The sequence below is a fragment of the Bidens hawaiensis genome, unplaced genomic scaffold (assembly GCF_021521415.1).
Source record: "Bidens hawaiensis isolate Kalapana, Puna unplaced genomic scaffold, B.hawaiensis_p1.1 tig00007048_1, whole genome shotgun sequence".
Taxonomy (NCBI): Eukaryota; Viridiplantae; Streptophyta; class Magnoliopsida; order Asterales; family Asteraceae; genus Bidens; species Bidens hawaiensis.
The window spans coordinates 277,635-299,998 of NW_027491484.1; the positions used below are offsets into that span (position 1 = coordinate 277,635).

The 22,364-nt window shown below is 39.6% G+C and overlaps 2 pseudogenes across 1 annotated transcript; both read right to left on the reverse strand.

Annotated features, from left to right (window-relative positions):
- Positions 1 to 1,421: 1,421 nt before the first annotated feature.
- On the reverse strand, positions 1,422 to 3,008 carry LOC143634384 (protein ROOT INITIATION DEFECTIVE 3-like; annotated as a pseudogene).
- Positions 3,009 to 8,865: 5,857 nt separating this feature from the next.
- On the reverse strand, positions 8,866 to 11,256 carry LOC143634341 (protein trichome birefringence-like 41; annotated as a pseudogene). The gene is made up of 4 exons (XR_013153835.1): positions 11,001 to 11,256; positions 10,730 to 10,905; positions 10,171 to 10,329; positions 8,866 to 9,200 (listed from the first exon to the last, which is right to left on the reverse strand). The product of XR_013153835.1 is annotated as a protein trichome birefringence-like 41 (transcript).
- Positions 11,257 to 22,364: the final 11,108 nt, after the last annotated feature.

A 22,364-nucleotide genomic window follows, 5' to 3' on the forward strand; every position in this document is an offset into this window, starting at 1 on the left:
CCTGTTTTCGCTGAATGAGGCTAGCAGCGTCTTACGAACTTTTGTTTTCTCTGAACTGGGATATTAGAGAGTCGTGGATAATTAAGGAGGTGAGTCCCTCATTATAGTCTTCTTTTACTCTTTGTGGTTTTCATTTGTTCGTTCGGTTTCCATTTGTTCATTTGAAAAGTGCCGCTTATGTTTTCATTGAATGGGGCTAGCAGTGACCGGTGGGCTTTGTTTTCACTAAACGGGGCTATTAGGGGCTCTTGGGGTGATTAAGGAGGGATTCAATTATTATGGTATTCTTTTACTTGTGGTTTCCATTTGTTTGTTTAGGCTTCATTTTTACGTTTAAAAAGTGTCACTTCCATTATCAATAAGCTAGGCTAGCAACGACTGGTGAGCTTTTGTTTTTGCAGAACGAAGCTATCAGGGACTCGTAAAATTATTAAAAAGGTGATTCCCACATTCTAGTTTTTTTACTCGTTGCGGTTTCAATTTGCTCTTTTGGGCCTCCATTTGATCATTTGAATAGTGTCGCTTATGTTTTCAATAATTGAGGCTAGCAACGATTGTTGGCTTTTGTTTTCACTAAACGGAGATATTAGAGACTCGTGGGATGATTAAAGAGGCGAGTCCCTTATTGTAATCTTCTTTTACTCTTTGTGGTTTCCATTTGTTCGTTTGAGCTTTCATTTGTTTTTTACCTATAAAATGTCACGGACCTTACCACCTATCTCCGTCTATCGTACATTCAGTGTCCATCTCCTTTACGAATCGTCCATGTACATGGGCCTTGGTCTTGGTAGTCAGTGACCTATCTTCCATGTTTGTCTTTCCACCACCTCAGTGTAATTGGGATTGACAAACCATATTTGGATACTCTTCTTGAGCATAAGTAGGCTCTGCGGCACACCATTATCTTTGAAATAGTCACTCTCCACACAAAATAATGTCTCATGTTCAATTGATCACTACACCAAACATGTGTTCAACTAAAGCTTTTAATCTTAATAGTTTGTCATTTATCGTATTTAATCTTAATAGTTTGTCATTTATCGTAGGTTCTACGATAAATGATATCCAACAATGACACTTTAATGAGAATTTTGGGCTTACAATGGCAACAAAAATCATAACCATTTGAACAATGTCTCATCTAAGGATATACATTAGCATTTTCCAATTGTATTACAATATATAATTACTGGAGGTTGCAAGATAGACGGACCAAAAACGTTGAGACATTTTTTAGTGTGGACTTGGTCAGGATATATTAGACTGGTATATATTTTCATTTATGTTTGTTTTATATTTAAGTATGTTTGATTCCAAAATATCATTATTACAATAACAATATAAATCATTAAATAAAAACTTTTGTAAATTTTTAACGTTCAAAAAGATTGTTTAGGTAACCACTTCTTTAGGTTTGGTTGTTATTTTATGGTTTCTAATTTAGAAATTGCATCAGCTTCTTCAAGCATGAGATTAAGCAATTTTTCATTAATCTCAATTGCCAATTCAAGGTCGTTAATCGCCCTTCCTCGTTCTTCCGCCACCGCTCTCACCGCCTCTTCCATTTCCACCACCTTGTTCACCACCTTCTCCACATGTGCCCCACTGCAATAACCACCAATCTCCCCATTTCCACCACCGCTCTCACAATTGCACGGTCGTGCACCCCTCCCCACACGGCCGTATCTCCACCCCGTGCAACCTCTTTTCTTGTCTCTACTTTAAGCTTCCTTTTATATATCATCCCATCTGTCCCACCCGTATACAACTCAGTCTCAGACGGGTCCAACACCATGGACCCTATCTCACCTGGAAACATCACTGTTTCCAGGTGGGCCCCAGTCACGACACTCCACACTTTGCATGTCCTGTTCAATGAGCTGGATATAATAATCCCATCAGATCTCCCTGACCCGGTGGCTAATCCAGTCACGGGCAATTCATGTCCGACGAATCTTTTAAACTTGTAACCTTTTGATTTCGTATCGATAGAACAATCGAGAAGCAAGAGTGTTGGGGTAACCGCGATTGTTCCATCCTCACTACTAGAAATAATCAACGATCCATCACAATTGGTAATGATACAAGATATAGGTTTCCGATGAGCAGAATAGGACCGAATTAGGTTACCAGAAGGTAGCATTACCGAGTGTATTCGACCGGAAACTCCACCTGAAAATATGTATGATCCATCTGCAGTAGCAGCTAGTGGAGCTACTGGTTCTGGCATAGGAATATTCTGTGTGAACGACGATGACCACCAATAATAAAGATGAATAGAACCAGCACCTGTCTCTGGTGAGACATGTGAACTTGCGAATTGATTGTCTCCGATTATGGTAATGCCGTTACGAGGGCATTGACTGCCATTGTATCGAGCTAAGACGGTTGCAGTGTATGGATCATAGACGGTGATCGGGCCGTTAGGGGTGGCTTTTAGGATTGTTTCCGGTAATGGTGGTGGTGATGACATTGAAGTAAGTCATGGGATGGTTAGGGTAACAAAATGTAATAAATATGCATTTGAAAACGACATTATTGTAACAAAGGTTTGAGTGTTTTTAGCTTTTGTTGTTTTGAGTTCCCACTTTTTGGGACATAGATCAAGAAAAGGTGGAAGGTTGTAAATGTTTCATTGTATGATTCATGTGAATCCTTTGATATGTTCCTGCTAAACAAACACTAACACACAATCCTGTTTCATCGTATGACACACCGAAAATGGTCAAAAGTGGTCACGTGACATATTGTGCGTGCCATAATGTTTATACGTGTTGTATGAGTGGTGTGCGTTCACATCTTACAGCTCATATAGCGAGTTATACCGACACAACAATAACTGATGTGACTACACACGATCTATATGACTAGTTTTCTCCGATAGGAAACTTTAGATGGTTTACCTATAGTAACACAAAATCCACACATAGTATGACATATATAGTCAAACATGGTCGTGACGCGTGTGACATATTATACATGCTATAATGTTTATACAGGTTGTATGGGTGGTGTTTGTTTAAATCGTACAGATGATATAACGAGTCATATAGATACAACAATGACTTATGTCTACACACAATCTCTATGACTATTTTTCACCGGTAGGATACCCTTTGATCCTTAAGAACTTAAGATGTAGGACAAAGAATAATAAAAGTATAAATTTCATTTCTTTAAATCAAGAATTGAAAATGTGTGAACTTTTTGCCATTTATTTCCATGGCAACGGTTTCTATATTTAAATTACAATGATAACCCCCCCATCTCAACAACTTCTCACTACTAGTATAGTGATATATCACTTATTATCTTCTATATTTTTTTTAAAAATTGACTTTCATTAAAAACAAACACAACCAACGACTATCATCAATACGGAGAAAGACGCCGAAAGCAAAAAACCAAAAACAACAATCACGTTACATCAAATAAACACCATCTTTTCCAATCCACTACCCCTATCTTAGATCTATTTTTGTACCAAAGAAAACCCAAAGATTTTGTATCCGCAACCATTTCTACCACCTTAGTGTTCTTGCCCGAAAAAATCTTTTCATTCCTAGCCCGCCAAATCCTCCAACAAGTAATGATGACAATGTCATGAATAATCAATCTCTTGTTCCCCGTCGCACCACTAACCTTATGCACTTCCACCAAATCATTGACATGGAAAACAAAAGATCTAGGGATGTTGCACCATGAACCAATCGCATTCCAAACGGCCATAGAAATGAAACACCCGGTTAACAAGTGCTCGAGCGATTCCTCATTACTCTCACATAAAGCGCAACTATGATCATCACAATGCAAATGACGTCTAGCTAAAGCCTCCTTGGTTGGAAGACGATCCAGAACGGCCCTCCACATAAAAATATTACATTTTTTCGGGACCCAATCGCTCCATTGAAAACCGAAACTCCCAGCATCCACAACGGACCGCACCATCCATCTTTTAATCGACGAAACCTCGAACTCTTTGCAGCTACCAACCGCCCAAGACCATGAATCTTCACGGTCAACCATCACCACCCCTTGAAGGAGATCTTCCAACTCTTGCTTCTCGATCACCTCCTGTTGGGAGCAAGGAGCTCTAAGCCAATCCCACACAATGCGACGAGAGGATCCAGTGACCACCAACCGATCTGCTAACAAGACATTTTTATGTTTTTCTACCGCATATAAGGACGGATACTTGTCCATAATCGGCGCCGAACCCAACCACAAATCCATCCAAAACCGAACTTGGCGACCATTCCCAACTGTGGCCCGAATCACTCTATTAAAACCCACACCATCAACCTTAAATTTGTTCCAAAACATAACACAATTCTTCCAAACCCCGGGAACCCCATTATTAACCGGAGCAAGCCCCCAACAGCGCGAGGACCCGTGAATAGACAACACTACTCTTCTCCACATCGCGTGATGATCGTTTAGAAATCTCCCAAGCCATTTAGTAATCAGCGCTTTATTATCAACCTCTAAACGAGCGATACCTAAACCCCCTTCTTTTATAGGTTTGGTGACTACCTCCCAAGCCACCCATGACATCTTCCTCACTTCATCTGAACCACCCCATAAGAACCTTCTCATCAAAGCTTCTAAATCATTGATAACCTTCTTGGGTGCCTTAAAAAGCGAAAAATAATAAGTGGGAAGACTATCCAGCACCGATTTAATAAGGGTTAACCGACCGGCAATAGATAACGAATTAACTTTCCATTTAGAAAGCCTCTTCTTGAACTTGGACACAACCGGTTCCCAATTAACCACCCTATTCATGTTAGCGACAACCATAATCCCTAGATAAGAAAACGGGATTCTACCCGGCTTACAACCCATGAAACCAGCTTGGATATCGATCTCACCATCTTCTACACCTACTCCAAATAACACTGATTTATGGAGATTAATCTTTAGCCCCGAACACAAGTAAAATATGCGAAGAATACGTTTCAAGTTATCAAAATTAAAAGAAGACCACTCTCCCATAATCATAGCATCATCAGCATAAAAAAGATGGGATAAAGTAGCACCTTCATTAGGAAGAGTAATACCATGAAACGCACCTATATCACAGGCTTGTTTCAACATACCTGAAAAAGCCTCCATCAGAATAATAAAAAGAAAAGGCGATAGCGGGTCACCTTGACGAATGCCTTTATGACACCCAAATTCGAATGTAGGAGATCCATTAACAAGAACAGATGATCTGGTCGCCAACAAAATACCACTAATCCAATCACACCAGACCGAAGGAAAACCCATATGAGAAAGAACCGACAACAAGAACTCCCAATTCACATTATCATAGGCTTTATCGAAGTCAATCTTGAACATAAAAATTCTTCTCTCCCTCTTCTTAGCCCAAGCAATAACCTCATTAGCCACCAAAGGGCTATCAAGAATATATCTCCCGGATAAGAAAGCCGACTGATGCTCTGAGACAATCTTATTCATAACCGTTTTGAGTCGATTCACTAACACCTTCGACACAGTCTTTAAAATACAACCAATGAGACTTATCGGTCTAAAATCCCCCAAAGATGACGGATTGTTTACCTTAGGAATTAAGGTGATAAAAGACGATCCAACCCCCGAGCAAAAACTTTTAACACTATGAAAATGATCAAGAATATCCGCAAAATCCTTCTCGAACAACTCCCAAAAAAACCGAATGAACCTAAAATTAAAACCATCCGGCCCAGGAGCTTTGTCACTACCGCATTCAAAAACCGCCTTCTTGATCTCATGCACGGAAAAATCACTGATCAAAAAATCCGCCTCCACCGAAGACAAGACCGAAAACCCATATCCAATCAACCGAGGCCGATGTGTAATAGATTCTTTAAACTTACCAGCAAAGAAACGCAAAACTTCCTTTTTAATGAGAACCGGGTTTGTTTCCCACGCCCCATTCACTTCCAAACCCGGAAAATAATTTGAAGCTTTACGTTTATTAATAAAACCGTGAAAAAATCGAGAATTTTCATCTCCATGAATCGCCCAATTACACCGAGCCTTTTGCTTCAAATCCCGGTAATAATGATTATCCAACTCGCCTAGCCGTCTTTTAATTTCGCTTAAAGACCATGTCTCTTCTTCCAACAAATCCCGAACCTCCATGGTTTGGTCCAAATCACGCAACTCTTGCTCCAATAAAACCCTTTCTCCTTTTCTTTGGCTTTACAATCGATCGCCCATCTAGAGATAGCATCACGCAAAGCTTTAAATTTATACAACAATCTCGCGTCCGGAGAACCATGAAACGAGCCATCAACAAGCGTCTTCTTAACCAACGTCCCAAAATCCTCTCTACCAAGCCATGAATTGAAAAACCTAAACGGTTTGGGACCATAGTTCTTGGAAGAACCAATTTTCAAAACCAACGGACTATGATCCGGCTTATTCCTTTCGAGAGAAATATACTCCGCACACGGCCATTCCATAAAGAAATCCCAATTAACGAAGATTCTGTCAATACGGCTTAATTTATTTCCTCAACAAAAGTAAAACGCCTCCCTTTCAAGGAGTACTCGTGAAGATTCGAATCATCAATGAAATCGTTAAACTCATTGGCCTCACCCACATTAAACAAAGAATTCCGCCTATCCTCGGCACACCGAACCGAGTTAAAATCTCCTACCACAATCCACCTCCCATTACCCTCCCCGATCAAATCACGAATTTCCCTCCAAAATGCTCGTTTAGTAACTAGATTTTGAGGAGAATAAACATTGAGAATATGAAACAAGCTACTCTTTCCTTTCACAGTGCCCGAAACTAGAAGCCAATTATTATTCTTGACCACCCTTTCCATACGAAAGACTTGGGAATCCCAGATCGATAATAACCCACCCGACCTTCCAGACGAAGGAACCCAATCAAATGAATACTCACCATAACCCCAAAACCGTCTCACATCCACAGAATCCAAGGAAACAAATTGCGACTCTTGTAAAACAATAAAACTAACCTCATGATGGACTCGAAGACCTCGAATCCAATCGGCTTTGCTAGAACTCCCTAACCCACGAATGTTCAGAGAAAAAACATTCATTGAACACCTTCTTGATAGCCTTCGGAAACAAGAACCTCTTTAACATTAGAAACAAAATCTTGCAAATTCTTAACACCTAACGCCTTACTCAACTCAATGGTCTTCTCCAACTCCACCTCAATCGGACCTTGGTGTTGCACCGGATCAATACCTCTACCAATCATCGAGGGCTCCGCAGTCTCTCCCTCGATGTCTCGAACCACCTCCGTATTAGTAGACAACCCTTTGTTAAGATCCGGTGTTAAGAACACTCCTTCAACACCTGTCTTGATACCCCTAGTAACATCCGAAGGCACGTGCATAATACCGATAAACCTATCAAGATCAAACATATCTTTATCCTCCCTTGGTCTCTTCTTAGGACGCTCCCTAGAACCACTACCCCTACTCCGATTAGAAAATAAAGACTTCCGTCTGAACTTCTTATGTCCCTTGCCTTTCAACACAGAAACATTTGTACTATCAACGTTACCATTCTCGACCGCCTCCTCATTAGAATGATCATAAGAGTTCGAAAACTCACCGACCATCACGTTAGAATTATCGTTCACACAACCATCCAACCCATTAACAACATGTTCCCTGACAGAAACTTCATTAGCTTGAGAACATTCGCCCTCTTCACGATGCACATTATGAAACTCATCCTGCACAATATTATCATCACACTTATCCTCCTCCGGTAAAACGGAACCATCATCCTATTCATACTCTACTACACATTCCGGTATCCATTCCCCAACATCTTCATCCACCCACACTTATAAAAATTTTTCCCCTCCAATTAATGTCCACCCGATCCACAATCCGTTTGCACTCTTTACTCAACACACAGATGAGAGTATACGATAAGTTGTTCTCTTCACCTGATAAGGAATCCGATTGAACCACCTTGCCAAATCTGCTTCCAATCAAATCGAATACCTCGTCTGACACCAACTGAGCCGGAACCCCATGAACTTGGAGCCAGGCGATCCGACCCTCCTCCACACTAGTTCTATTAGACCAAGGTTCTAAAAACTCAAACCAGTCTGACCATTTGTCTTTGTCATTCAGGAAGGCATCCCTATCCCCACTAACGTAGAATACCAACACCACTGAAAGCCCTCCCAGATACTTAATATCTAATGATCTCCAACCATGCTTCCGAACCAACTTTTTCAAAGAAGTTAACGTGTGAAGATTCACCACCCTCCCCGTAAGAGCACATCCCTTCCAATGAGAAAACCGTTCCACCGAATCATCCACCTTAATCTCATCTACTTTGTTCCGATTTAACAAAGAATCAACAAAGGAACGCCCATTACCAACTGATGCATAAAGAACCCCATTCCTATCGGATCCTTCGGAACTAGGGTTTGCTTGACCACTAGGTTTTGCATGGCTTTTAACAGGAACCGAAGCCGTCTTCCTCCTATTACCAGAATCGGGTCTATCTAGTTTCTCACCATCCACAAACCGAGCAATCGCAATAAGCAACTTATACGAACCGATCCATACATCTGATAACTCATCTCCCAACCGTTTGACATCTTTCACCTCGGAAAACGATACGAAAGCAAACCTCTTGCCCCATTTATCCAGCTTCCTAGCTATATAGGAACCTTCGTAACGACCAAAGCTACCCATAACATCTTTTAAGTCTTGCGAATAACACTTTGGGGAAAGATTTGAGACAAAAAACTTCGATAAAACCTTGTTATTACCTTGAGCCTGATGATCATTCCGTTTCCCTTTCCGATTACGTGGTTGTTCCCATTCTTCTGAATCCATGCCGCCGTCTTTTATTCTGAATGCACTTATTATCTTCTATATAAATTCAATAATTGAATAATTATGAATTTTGTATTCCTAAAACATAAGGTTGTATAGCAAGACATTCCATGTATCCGGAACTCCAGCAAGACACCAATGGCTGCAATCCAAGGCCCCTAACCCGTAAGCCGAGGGGTGACCATCTTTCCGGAGCTGCGAAAGGTTGGTTATGTCTAACAACGTAACCGGTTTCTTAATGGTTTTGAGTGACTTTTTGAGAGTAGCCAATGCGGGAAGCGAGGCCCCGGGATAGGTGGAGGTTAAAAGGGGAACTTTTTGACCGGAGCAAGACTTTGCCTTCGGTTCTCCCCAGTCAGTGCCACTGTAATTTCAAAAATTTAAGGTTTAGATTTTTGTATAATTATGTTGATTGCTAAAGTAATAGATTACAAACATTCTATTTGACCAAAATATTTTGACATGATAACTTTATATTATATCTTTATACTATATCGAAATATGAAATTCTTTTACATTTAATTAAAAGGCAAACAGGCAATAATTTTTAATCAAAATGTTTTAGGAAAAGTAATCAAGATTCAAGTATACAATAACACATGTTCATTTTTCTAGCCTTTTGACCAAAACCCTTTTTTTTTCGTTTGAGCAACAAAGAGTTGACCAAAACATTATAGGAAAAGTATTTAACTGAATATCAGAAAAAAATGAAGTTAATAAAGCAAATATAAGTTTAAAAATATTTATATACTCCATTCTAATATATTTATAAACTTAAGCTAATTGTAAAAAAATTATATTTTCTAAAAATATTTAAAAAGTTTAAAATGTTTGAACATTAAAATTTAAGAAGTTTTAAAAAACATAAAGTTATTTTTCTAAAAATATATATAAAATTAAATTTACATAAAACTTTGTAATCTTTAAAAATAAACAAAACTTAGCTAGGCGGATGTGTTAAAAGACTGGAGTACTGGACTTAAAAAGTATAACAATTTAATACTTTATGAACGCTTCAAGTTTTTTGATAAAATAAAAAGTTTATTACTCCTTAAATTTATTGCCATGTAAGCTCAATGGTTTGACTATTTTAAAATTTTACCACGTGAGCACAAGAAAATTCAGTCAATGGTCAATTTGTTAAAAAAGAAGTTAAGATAATTCGTTTTAACTTTTTGGTTAACTTGATGATTCTCTCTTTTGATTTTTACCAAACATAAATTTATTTATTAAATTAAAATACAAATAAATGTAAAGTGTAGCTACGTGTGACGTTGTTGTCAATAATATTGCATGTAATAGGACATATATATCGTTTGAAAAATCAAACTTACTTGTAATAAGAAGGCGATATTCCTTGAAAAAACACTTTTGTTTTATTCTTCACAACGTTAGCATCAACCCATCAACCCCATGTAACAATGGCCTTTCCAAAAGCAACTACACGATCCATATCCTTGTATATACAACCCCCGTCTTGTATATAATCAAATCTGCATTCAAGATAATTTCTTTTTCACAAATCATCAATAAAAAGTTACTTTTTACTGAGATTTATAATTAAAGAAGTGTAATTTTTTTAAAAGTTTGGGAGAGTATCTTTTTATTTTATTTATCTTTTTTATTTTATTTATGTTTCGAATCATGATTCCGACCGGATTTTACCAGAATATTAAAAACCTGTTGTGCCTTCGAGCGGGGTGAGCCAACTGGGTTTTACCGGGATCGTCAAGCCAAACTCAGATACCAGCGTGGATCCCGATCATGTCAACATAGTTTGCCTGAGTGGGGTGGCGGGACGCGGCGTGTTCGCGCAGTAAGATAACTTAACTAGTGAAAGTCACCGTTCTGAAAAAAATAAAAATAAAAATAAAAATAAAAATGTCCACTTACGGTTGACTAGCTCCTCTACGGTTCCACCAATGCCACGTGTTAAACACAAGGTAATCAATATCCAACCAATACTTGCCAGCTGTCACAGTGTCCAAATTCAACACTCTCCCAAACCTTCTCTTTACTATATCCACTAGGTACAAGTTGTGATGGCATGTCACTTTCAATTTATAATCCTACAATTATCACACACTTAATAAATAAAAATAAAAGAAAATATATTTAAGTATGCACACAAAATTAAAATAAAATTCATAGTTAAAAGGTATACCGTAAAGGTGTAAGTGGTCATATCTTGAATCAATGAGATATTGACTGCGTAATTTGCGGTTGGCACCGACGAATGAATCATGCATAACATCGATAACCACTGGTTTCGGCTAAGCGAGTCTCCTACAAACATAATCGTTTTCCCTCTTAGTTTTTCTAAGATGTTTTGACCATCAAATCTATTACAAAAAGAAAATGCATAAATATGGTTAATAAATAATAACATATTTATTAATTGTTTGTGGAATATTCTCAAATTGTTTTAAAAACAAAAGCATCAATTTGATAGTTGTAAAATATGTGTGGTGTTAGTTGTAAAATGAACACCTCACATGCATGATCACATGAGGTTCATTCATAAGTCACATCTAATTTTGGTTTTAAAGGGTGATAATTATAACTTTATAAGGCTGAGGGGTGTGGGGGGCGCGAGAGGGGGCGCTAGTGGGGGCGCCAGCCAATAATATTGTGACGTGTGGCAGAGAGAGAAACTTGATAAGATGGGTGTTGGTTGTGGTGCTCGCGCCCCGGGACATGGTGTGGAGGGGCGCGAGAGGGGGCACGAGCGGTTTTTTTTTTATTTTTTTATAAATGTATTAAAAAAACGTATTATTAAAAAAACAAGAAATTATTTAAAAAACACACATTTTTTTGAAAATTCATAATAAAAAAAACATACTAAAAATTAAACAAACAATAATATTTAATAATAAAACTAATCTAATACAAGATCATCTGGTCGCCTCGCCCACAAATGTTCAACCAACTCATGTCGAAGATCCCCGTGTATCTCACGGCTCTTGATACTTGCTATGTTATGAAGTTTTTGTTGATCACTGATTGTTGATCACATTATTTTTAAAAAAAAAATTGGGTTGTTTTTGGATTTTTTTTGGGTATTATATAGGAGTTTGGGATATTATATATGAGTTTGGAGATTGAAGTTGTGTTTGATATGGTAAAAATGGGTTGATTTAGGGGTATTATATAGGATTTTGTAAAGGTTTTTTTAAAAAAGTTTGAAAGAAATGGGTAATATATAGGAAGTGTTGTATAAAGAAATAGGTAAGTTTGGTTTTTTTTTGAAGTTGTGTTAAGTGTTGTATAAAATGGGTAATATATAGGAGTAAAATTTTTTTTTTTTTTATTAAATAAAGAGCCAACGGCTCATTTTAAGACTCCAACGTCTCTTTCACAATTCCCCAAGTCCCTTTACGCCATACAGCTCCCGCGAACCCCCTTGCGCCTGCTTTGTTTTTCGTGCTCGCGCCCCTCTCGCGCCTCGGTGGTGTGGTGCTCGCGCCCGGCTGGGCTCACGCGCCCTTTCTCGCGCTCCACACCCCTCAGCCTAAGTGTGTGTTGTATAATGTCAAATATGGAATAATGGACATATTTTCATATTGATTGAGATAGTGATGGTTGGTACCATCTTATCTTTATGATAACACTTTAAGATAAAAGTTAAGCCAACGTATGAGTTGATAATGATAACCGATTAGACCACTTAACCTATATATGTATTTTTGTTAAAAGTCTCTTTGATTTATGATTAAACTAAAATATTATTTCATATTGTTAAAAGTCCAAAAGGCAGAAAGTGAGTAACCTCTTTATATCACAACTCCATCATTTATTCACCCAAAAAAACACAACTCAATCTTACATTTATATTATTTTAAGCATCAATATCTTTCCAAAACAAAAGATATCACACGGATTCGGATATGATGTGACCATTTTCCCCTCATACTTTAGTTCTTTTTCTTTTTATTTAATATGGTTTATACATAAGTTTATATACATGAAAAATTATGTAAAAAAAAGAGTTATTTACATATAAATATATATTTTTAATAACTTTTTAAATGCAAAACAAATAGTTATCCGGTTTTCACTTCTTACGCTTAGGGATGACAATGAGTCAGGTTTATGTATTCCCAAATCCAGACCCGGTTATGAAAGTCCATCTCAAACCCGTCTCAAACTCGTCGGGTTTTAATCGGGTAATTACCCGTCGGGTTTAGGGTTTTCCCATCGGGCTTCTTATCGGGTTTTGATAAAATACCCGTCGGGTATACTCGACTCAAAACCCGCTGGGTTTCTATCGAGTTTTGACAAAATATAACTAATCGATTACAAAGATGGTTACCATAAAGATAAAATGTCTCAAATAATTGATATAAATAAGTTTCGACAAATAATGTATTTGGAATATATATATATATATATATATAATAAGCTATATCGGGTACATCGGGTATATAATCGGGTAAATGAGTTTATGTTATCAGGCAATCGGGTATATTAGAAATCCCAAACCCGTGAAAAATTTCAAAACAAATCCCAAACCCTAATGGGTCGGGTATTACCCGTCCCACTTATGTCGGGTTTCGTGTTTTCGCATCGGGTTCGGTTTCGTTGTCATCCCATTTACGCTTCCCTAATGAACCCACCCTAATAAAATGTAACATTCAGTATACTATACCACACAAGTTTATAAGAAAAAAAAAGACAATAAATGAAATAGTAAATGATTTTCAATAAATTTAACTTTGTAATCAAATTTCTAGATATAACCGTATTTTCTGAATTTTAATTGGAAAAATAATAAATACGTTTATTTATTATTGGTTGCATTTAAAATTACCTTAAAAGTTACAAAATCTTACTCATTATTATTTCTCTCAATTCTGATTTATCCTAATGTTTAAGAAAATTGTACCATTAGTGTATAAATTTATCCATAAAAATTGATATTAATCTTCACAAAAAAGTATACGAGTAAAAAAAGTAAATTTATATATTTATGTTTTAATTGATATTAATCTTTTTTTCTGGAGGGAAAGAGCATAACATAAGAAAAGTGCAGAGAACCGAGGAAGACATCCTCCGTGACAACTCACATCGTTTAACGTGCCATGCTTTTTTTAGCTCACATGAATACGTTTTGTCGGATTTATAAATCTTTCCAAGTCAATTTTAAAATATAATTAAAATAAAAATAAGTAATAATGTAGGACACCAGGATGACCTTTCTATAGATATATACTTTAATATTTGTTTTAACAATCATAAAGTCTAAATATTTTATGAGATGTAGAGTGTAATTACTATAATGACCTTTTGAGATTCATGTCCTCAATTTCATGTTCCCAAACCCAATCATTTTTTTTCCTTTATATATATTCTTCAAAGAATGTCGGTGGCAATTTATTATAAAAGAAAAAAAGTAATATTTGTTTGCATCTTGAAGAAGATTGAATCAATGTAAAATAATACAATTACCCTTAAAACATTTACTATGAAAATAAATAAATATGTTTAATTGAACATTTTTCTAATTCTATCATTTATTTCTTAATTCTTAGCAACAAATATACTCTCATAAGTCCATTTTATGAGACTTGAACTCATAGTTCACCATTATGATAGGAATAAACACCTAATGCCATTATCGATATAACATCCGATGTAAACTTTGTTAGGAGTAGATGAAGAGGCGGTAAAAAAGCTACGTGGGTAGGTAAATGATTTATGATCTTTTTTTATCTACTTGAGATTGGTGTGTTAAAAGGTTGAATCGATGCGAGTTTAAACGAGTTCGAGCCAAAGGTCGGGTCTTTATTGTAACACCCCGACCAAAGGCGGATTATACATCGGGGCGCCACATATTGTTTCATTACTCGTGACACTATTTGGGTGTCAATATTTAATAAATACATTCATTCGCGCACGCGCAAGGTATACACAAGATAACATAAATCATCATAAATCAATATAACATAATATTCGAACAACAATAACTTGTCTTGATACATTTTAATCTAGGTCCAAAATAAAGAAAACTTCCTACGTGTCCACAAGCTCCAAAACAGCTACTGCAAACCTGAACATGTGTTAAAATAAACGTCAAACACTTGCGTGTTGGTGAGAAATCAAGTTTAATACAATACATAGATAACAATAAATCTGCGCGCAACATGTGTATGTCTGGTTTTCAACAAGGGTGTAATCAGATCGGGATCAAGTCTAAGATTCATAGCTCATAGTCAATCTGTGATCCCAATTGAGCATAAAACAAGAAAACTGTGCAAGTGTAAACAAAAGAGAAATCATAAACGATTGTTCTCCCGTGTTCATCTAATGGTACCATGAAAACTGCGGAATAGACCGACAAGACGGTTAATGATCCACACATACAAATAAACAGCCAAGTCTACGTCCTCAACACATGGGATACTGCGCGACTAAAGTTCATAACCAAGTTTAAGACTCTAAGTTTGTATGAACACATGAACATCCCAAAACATTAAAAATAAAAAGGGATTAGGTACGAGATTACTCACTTGATAAATGATGTGAAGATAGGTAAAGCAAGAACCAAACAAGCAAAGTTAACCTATAATTAAAGATTATTGTTTTAATGATTTGATTTAAGTCTTGATTATAAGTTAGCATAATTAATAAGTAAATTATTATATATAATATATATATATATTACCGGAAAAGCAGGGCAGAACAGGGAGGAAGACGGAGGCAGAGAGGGAGGCGGCAGAGAGAGCAAGGAGGAGGTTAAATTAAGTGTTTGTGTGTGATGTGTTAAGAAAATAACATTATTATTTATAAGGAAACCCTAGGGAACACAATCCCTAGAAAAGGGGAAAAGATCTCCAAAAAGCAAAAGATTCCAAAAGCAAAAGATATCAAAAAGCATAAGAAAACAAAAGCAAAAGATATGGAAAGATATGGCAGCTGCAGGGGACAAGGGAAAAGCTGACAGGTAACAGTAAAAGCATGGGCGGCTCAGATAAAGGTACTGGTCAAGCATGGAAAAGCAGATCTCAAAAGATAATGTCAGTCACTTTTTCTGTTAACCAATGGGGTTGGTGCGCATGCTGCGCCGAAAGTAACTTTTCAGACATAAGATAGGTCAGGTCAACAGCACAGAAGATAAGACATCACAAAAGCAAACGGCTAGATAAAACAGAAGAAAAGATAAGTCTAGCGCGAGAAAGCTAAGGCGCGCCGCGGGAAGAATCACATTTCTTAGCGCGCTGCGGGAGGAACTACAATTCCTAGCGCGTCGCGGGAAGAACTATAATTCTTCGCGCGTCGTGGGATGAACTACGATTCTTAGCGCGCTGCGAGAAGAACTACAAATCCTTAGCGCGTCGCGGGAAGAACTACCGTTCTTAGCGCGCTGCGAGAAGAATTACAATTCTTAGCGCGCGGCGAGAAGAGTTACAATTCTTAGCGCGCGGCGAGAAGAGTTCGTCTCGCGTATCGCTGGAACAGCTGGTCTTCACGCATGCTTCCTTGTAAGGAGTCTGGCGCGTGGAGCTGCGCAGACAACCTTAGGCGGGAAGAAACAAAGGACAAGCAAAGAGAAGAGAGGGGTTCAAGGCGTAAGGGCGGAACGACGACAAGGGAGAGAAAGAGGCGGGACGGCAACAAGAGGGAAAAGAAGGCGGAAAGAGAGAAGAAGAGGGACGGGACGGCGGAAAGGAAGAGAGAGAAAGAGGCGGGAAGGAATATATATTATTATTATTAAAAGTAAAATATAAGTATAAATAAATATTAAATCATAAAAGAAAGAGATCGGATCGGAGAAACGGGTACCTGGGTCGGGTCGGATCGGGGCAGATGTCACAGTCTCCCCTACTTTAAGAAATTTCGTCCCGAAATTTATCTCGAAGTAGGTTGCGCAGAGAACAGGTGCGGGTACTTGATCTTCATTTGATCTTCCCTTTCCCATGTAAACTCGGCTCCGCGCTCGGACTCCCAGCGAACTTTCACGATAGGGATACGACTGCGCTTGGTTTGCTTAACCTCGCGATCCATAATCTCAACAGGCTTCTCAACGAAATGCATGGATTCATCAACTTGAACTTCATCAAGTGGAATGTGAAGGTTCTCGTCGGCTAAACACTTCTTGAGATTGGATACATGGAACGTTGGATGCACATTACTGAGCGCAGGGCGGCAGGTCAAGTCTGTAGGCAACTTTTCCCACACGCGCGAGAATCTTGAATGGCCCAACATATCGAGGAGCAAGCTTACCTTTCTTCCCAAAGCGGACAACACCTTTCCAAGGCGACACTTTGAGGAGAACAAGATCACCAACTTGAAATTCGAGAGGCTTTCGCCTGCGATCTGCGTAACTCTTCTGTCGGCTTCTGGCAGTTAGCAGATGTTCACGGATCTTGGCGATTTTATCGGTTGTCTCTTGAACAAGTTCGGGTCCTGTGATTTGAGTTTCACCCACTTCGCTCCAACAAATCGGGGAGCGGCACTTACGACCGTAAAGTGCTTCAAATGGGGCCATACCAATACTGGAATGATAGCTGTTATTATAAGAGAACTCGATCAAAGGCAGGTGCGAATCCCAATTACCTCCAAAATCAAGAACACAAGATCGGAGCATATCCTCAAGAGTTTGAATAGTTCGCTCAGACTGTCCGTCAGTCTGAGGATGATATGCAGTACTCATGTCCAAGCGAGTTCCTAGCGCAGATTGGAGAGATTTCCAAAAGCGAGATATAAAACGGCCATCGCGATCGGATATGATGCTCAAAGGAGTACCATGGCGGCAGACAATTTCCTTGACGTAAAGCTGCGCGAGTTGCTCAACACGGTAGTTTTCACGAATGGGCAGAAAGTGAGCAGACTTAGTCAACGATCCACTATTACCCAAATGCTATCATGTTTGCTTGCTGTCAAAGGTAACTTGGTAATAAAGTCGTCGCTACACATTCCCATTTCCACGTAGGAATTTCTGGTTGTTCGAGCAAACCAGATGGGCGTTGGTGTTCAGCTTTTACTTTAGAACAAGTCAGGCATCTAGCTACGAACACAGCAATATCCTTCTTCATACCGGGCCACCAATAAGTAATGCGCAAATCCTTGTACATTTTATCGGCGCCAGGATGAATAGAATACCGAGATTTATGCGCCTCACTTAGGATATCAGCGCGAAGATTCTCATCAAAGGGAATCCAGATGCGATTAAGATAGCAGAGAATTCCACTCAGATTAGGGACAAAGTGCGCTTCCGCGCCACACGCTAACTCGGCGCGAAGGTTACCATTACTGATGGATGCGCGCTGCGCGTCACGAATACGCGATTCAAGGTTGCTTTGAATCGGCGCGAAGTGAAGCTGCGTGCGCGGCAAGATACAGTTAAGCTGGCAGGGTTTTCGGCTGAGCGCATCGGCTACCACATTAGCCTTACCAGGATGATACCGGATCTCACAATCGTAATCGCTGATGAGTTCGTTCCATCGGCGTTGCCTCATGTTAAGTTCCTTTTGATCAAAGATATGCTGAAGGCTTTTATGGTCAGTGTAGAGGATACACTTAGTACCATAAAGGTAGTGTCTCCAGATCTTCAAGGCGAAAACAACTGCACCAAGTTCGAGGTCGTGAGTTGTATAATTCTTTTCATGAACCTTGAGTTGCCTTGATGCGTAAGCGATAACCTTGCCTCGTTGCATAAGAACACAACCGAGACCTTGGTTGGATGCATCGCAATACACGACAAAATCATCATTACCCTCAGGTAACGCAAGGACAGGAGCTTCACACAACAAACGCTTGAGCGTCAGAAAGGCTTCTTCTTGCTTCGAGCCCCAAATATACGGTTTACCTTTGTGCGTCAGAGCTGTTAAAGGCAAAGCGATCTTCGAGAAGTTCGAAATGAAGCGCCGGTAATAACCAGCTAAGCCCAGAAAGGAACGGATCTCGGTAGGAGTGGATGGCGTAATCCAGTTCTTGATTGCTTCAATTTTGGATGGGTCGACATGAATACCCATCTTGTTCACAACATGGCCAAGAAACTGTACTTCATCAGACCAAAATTCACACTTGGAGAGCTTGGCAAAGAGCTGCTCGGCTCTAAGCTTTTGCAACACCAACCGAAGATGTTGCTCATGCTCGGCCTTGGTCTTAGAATAAATCAGAACGTCATCGATAAACACAATCACGAATTTATCCAAGAAAGGCCTACACACCCGATTCATTAGATCCATGAAAACGGCGGGTGCGTTGGTTAAACCGAAGGACATGACCAAGAATTCAAAATGGCCATAACGAGTTCAAAAAGCAGTCTTCGGAACATCTTCATCGCGGATGCGCAACTGGTGATAGCCAGAGCGGAGATCAATCTTGGAAAAACAAGAGGCACCTTGGAGTTGATCAAAGAGGTCGTCAATACGCGGTAAGGGATACCGGTTCTTAATGGTGAGTTTGTTCAACTCGCGGTAATCAATACACATGCGAAACGATCCATCTTTCTTTTTAACGAACAACACCGGAGCACCCCAGGGCGAAGAGCTAGGGCGAATGAATCCTTTAGCGGTCAACTCTTGAAGTTGACTTGCTAATTCTTGCATTTCAGCGGGTGCAAGACGATAAGGAGATTTAGCTACGGGGGAAGCACCAGGGACAAGATCAATACGGAACTCGACTTCACGAGCGGGAGGGATACCAGGGAGATCATCAGGAAAAACTTCAGGGAAATCACGCACAACAGGGATATCGCGAAGCTTCTTTTCTTCAGCAGGTTTGACCACATGGGCTAAGAATGCAATACACCTTTTCCGCATGAGCCTTCGGGCTTCGACGCAAGACATAAGTTTAAGACCACTGGAGGGTTTCTCGCCATAGATGTGAAGATCACCATTTTCTCGAGTTATGCGAATCATCTTCTTGGCGCAAATAACTTCAGCGCGATTATTCGAGAGCCAGTCCATACCAATGATAACATCAAAGCTTCCAAGAGGCATGGGGATGAGGTCGATCAGAAAATCGTTTTCGTTAAGGTTAAGCGTACAATCTTTAATCACTGAGTTTATTAAAATAGTTTCACCATTAGCCAATTCAACTGAAAAATCTTCTTTTAAGTTATCGCGCGGTTGCGCAAGCTTCTGCTCAAAGGCGCGAGAGATAAAACTTCGATCGGCGCCAGTATCAAAAAGTACAGAAGCATAAAATCCGTTAAGCAAAAATGTACCATTAACTACGTCATTATTCGCTTGCGCTTGGTGCGCGGTTATGTTAAAAGCTCGTCCGCGCGTCACTTGGTTCGAAATCTGGTTCACCGGATTCGCTTGTGTGATTTGCACTTGTAGTCTCGGGCACGCGTTCCGGAAATGACTGGGATCACCGCAGTTAAAGCACGATCTGGGTCGTGGGTTTTGGTAGGTTGGTTGTGGGTTCTGCGGGTAGACTGGTGGTGTTGGCGCAATTGGATTGGCGGGAAGAACTCTACAGTTTTCCGCCATGTGACCAGCGCGGCCACATCGGTGACAAAGTCGACACGGGGTTTGGGTTGGGTGGTGAAATCTACAGGTTGAGCAAAAGGGTTGGTTTCCTGTGTAAGGTTTCTTAGTTGGCGGGGCAGGGAGTACCGGATTGGTTAAGGCATAGTTATGGACTACAGGAGGTGTTGGGTAGGTTGACAGTGGGTTAGGCGCGTAAACTGGAGGTTGATAGGTGGGTTGCTGGAAAAGGGGCGGGTTAGTAAGCGCATAGGCTTTGCGCCTGCGCTTGAGGTTGTTACGGTTTGAGGGTTCTGGTTTGGTTTCTGTTGGTTCAGGGGCAGTTTTGGTGGGTTTAGTCTTCTCAGCTCCCCGCAGGAACAGGGTTCCTGCTTTGACATGGTTGTCGCTGAGCACAGCGGCCAACTCGATGGCGTCAGAGAGGGTTGCTGGGTTTCTGGCCCATACAGAATCTTGAATTTCCATGGGGAGACCCCCAAGGAATTTCTCGATGGCTCGGCGGGAAGGGGTAACAAGGTGAGGGACAAGCAGGCTTAGTTCATGGAAACGCGTCGCGTACTCGCGCGCTTCGCCACTGTACTGCTTAAGATTCCAAAATTCTTCCTCCAGGCGCTTTACTTCGTTGGGAGGGCAGAATTCTCGCGTCAAGAGATCCTTAAATTCCTCCCAGAGCATGCTGGTAGCAGCCTCTGCGCCACGCGCATGAGCTACTCCATTCCACCATGTAAGCGCTCTAGATTCCAGGACACTAGAAGCATATAGGGTTCGTCTGTCTGAGGGGCATTGGGTGTGGAGGAAAGTGTTTTCAATCTTCTCGAGCCACTGGAGCATCACGGTGGCTCCTTCAAGACCTGTGAACTTTGGAGGGTTACCCGCATTAAAGGATTTTATGTTATAACTGGAGGTATTAGCATTGTTTTGGTTTAAGGCTTGGGCTATTGCGGCGGCCATTTCCTGGGAACGTTGCTGCGATCGCCTGCGCGAGGCTTCTCTCCTCTGATGACGGCGAGATAGCGGAGGCATTCTATAAAAGTTTTAATTTTGGTTAATGTCTTAGCGTAAAGTATAATCTTATAATGCTTGGTTTCGCGGAGTCAGTTACTGTCAAAAGTTAAAGTAAAATAAATGACCCTAAATGCAGACTTAATAAAGGTAACAAATTCGAATCAAGAATCGACAATTCATGTATCACCATGACTTTCCGAATTCCCAATTTAAAATATACGAGCAAACGAGTATTGGGGATTGACGATTCATGTATCACCATGACTTTTCAATCTTCAATATAAAATGTACAAGAAAATGAGTATTGGAGGTTGACAATTCATGTATCACCATGACTTTTCAAGTCTCCAACCTCAGAACATAATCGTAAATGGAAATTGAAAATCAACTATTCATGTATCACCATGACTTTTCGGATTTTCAAATCCAACAAACGAATATGTAAGAAAAATCAATAAAAATCGAAATTCAACAAAAATCGAAATATCGCGGAATAAAACATAAAATCATATACTGCGTCTGCGCAAGCATATTTATAAATAACGAGTAATTAACAATAAGCGCGCAAACATGAGATTTCTCTCATGCGCGAGAAGGGACTCTTAGGTATTCTAGGCCGTTACGTCTAACCACCTATCCTAAAGTCACAGAGCTCTGATACCAATCTGTAACACCCCGACCAAAGGCGGATTATACATCGGGGCGCCACATATTGTTTCATTACTCGTGACACTATTTGGGTGTCAATATTTAATAAATACATTCATTCGCGCACGCGCAAGGTATACACAAGATAACATAAATCATCATAAATCAATATAACATAATATTCGAACAACAATAACTTGTCTTGATACATTTTAATCTAGGTCCAAAATAAAGAAAACTTCCTACGTGTCCACAAGCTCCAAAACAGCTACTGCAAACCTGAACATGTGTTAAAATAAACGTCAAACACTTGCGTGTTGGTGAGAAATCAAGTTTAATACAATACATAGATAACAATAAATCTGCGCGCAACATGTGTATGTCTGGTTTTCAACAAGGGTGTAATCAGATCGGGATCAAGTCTAAGATTCATA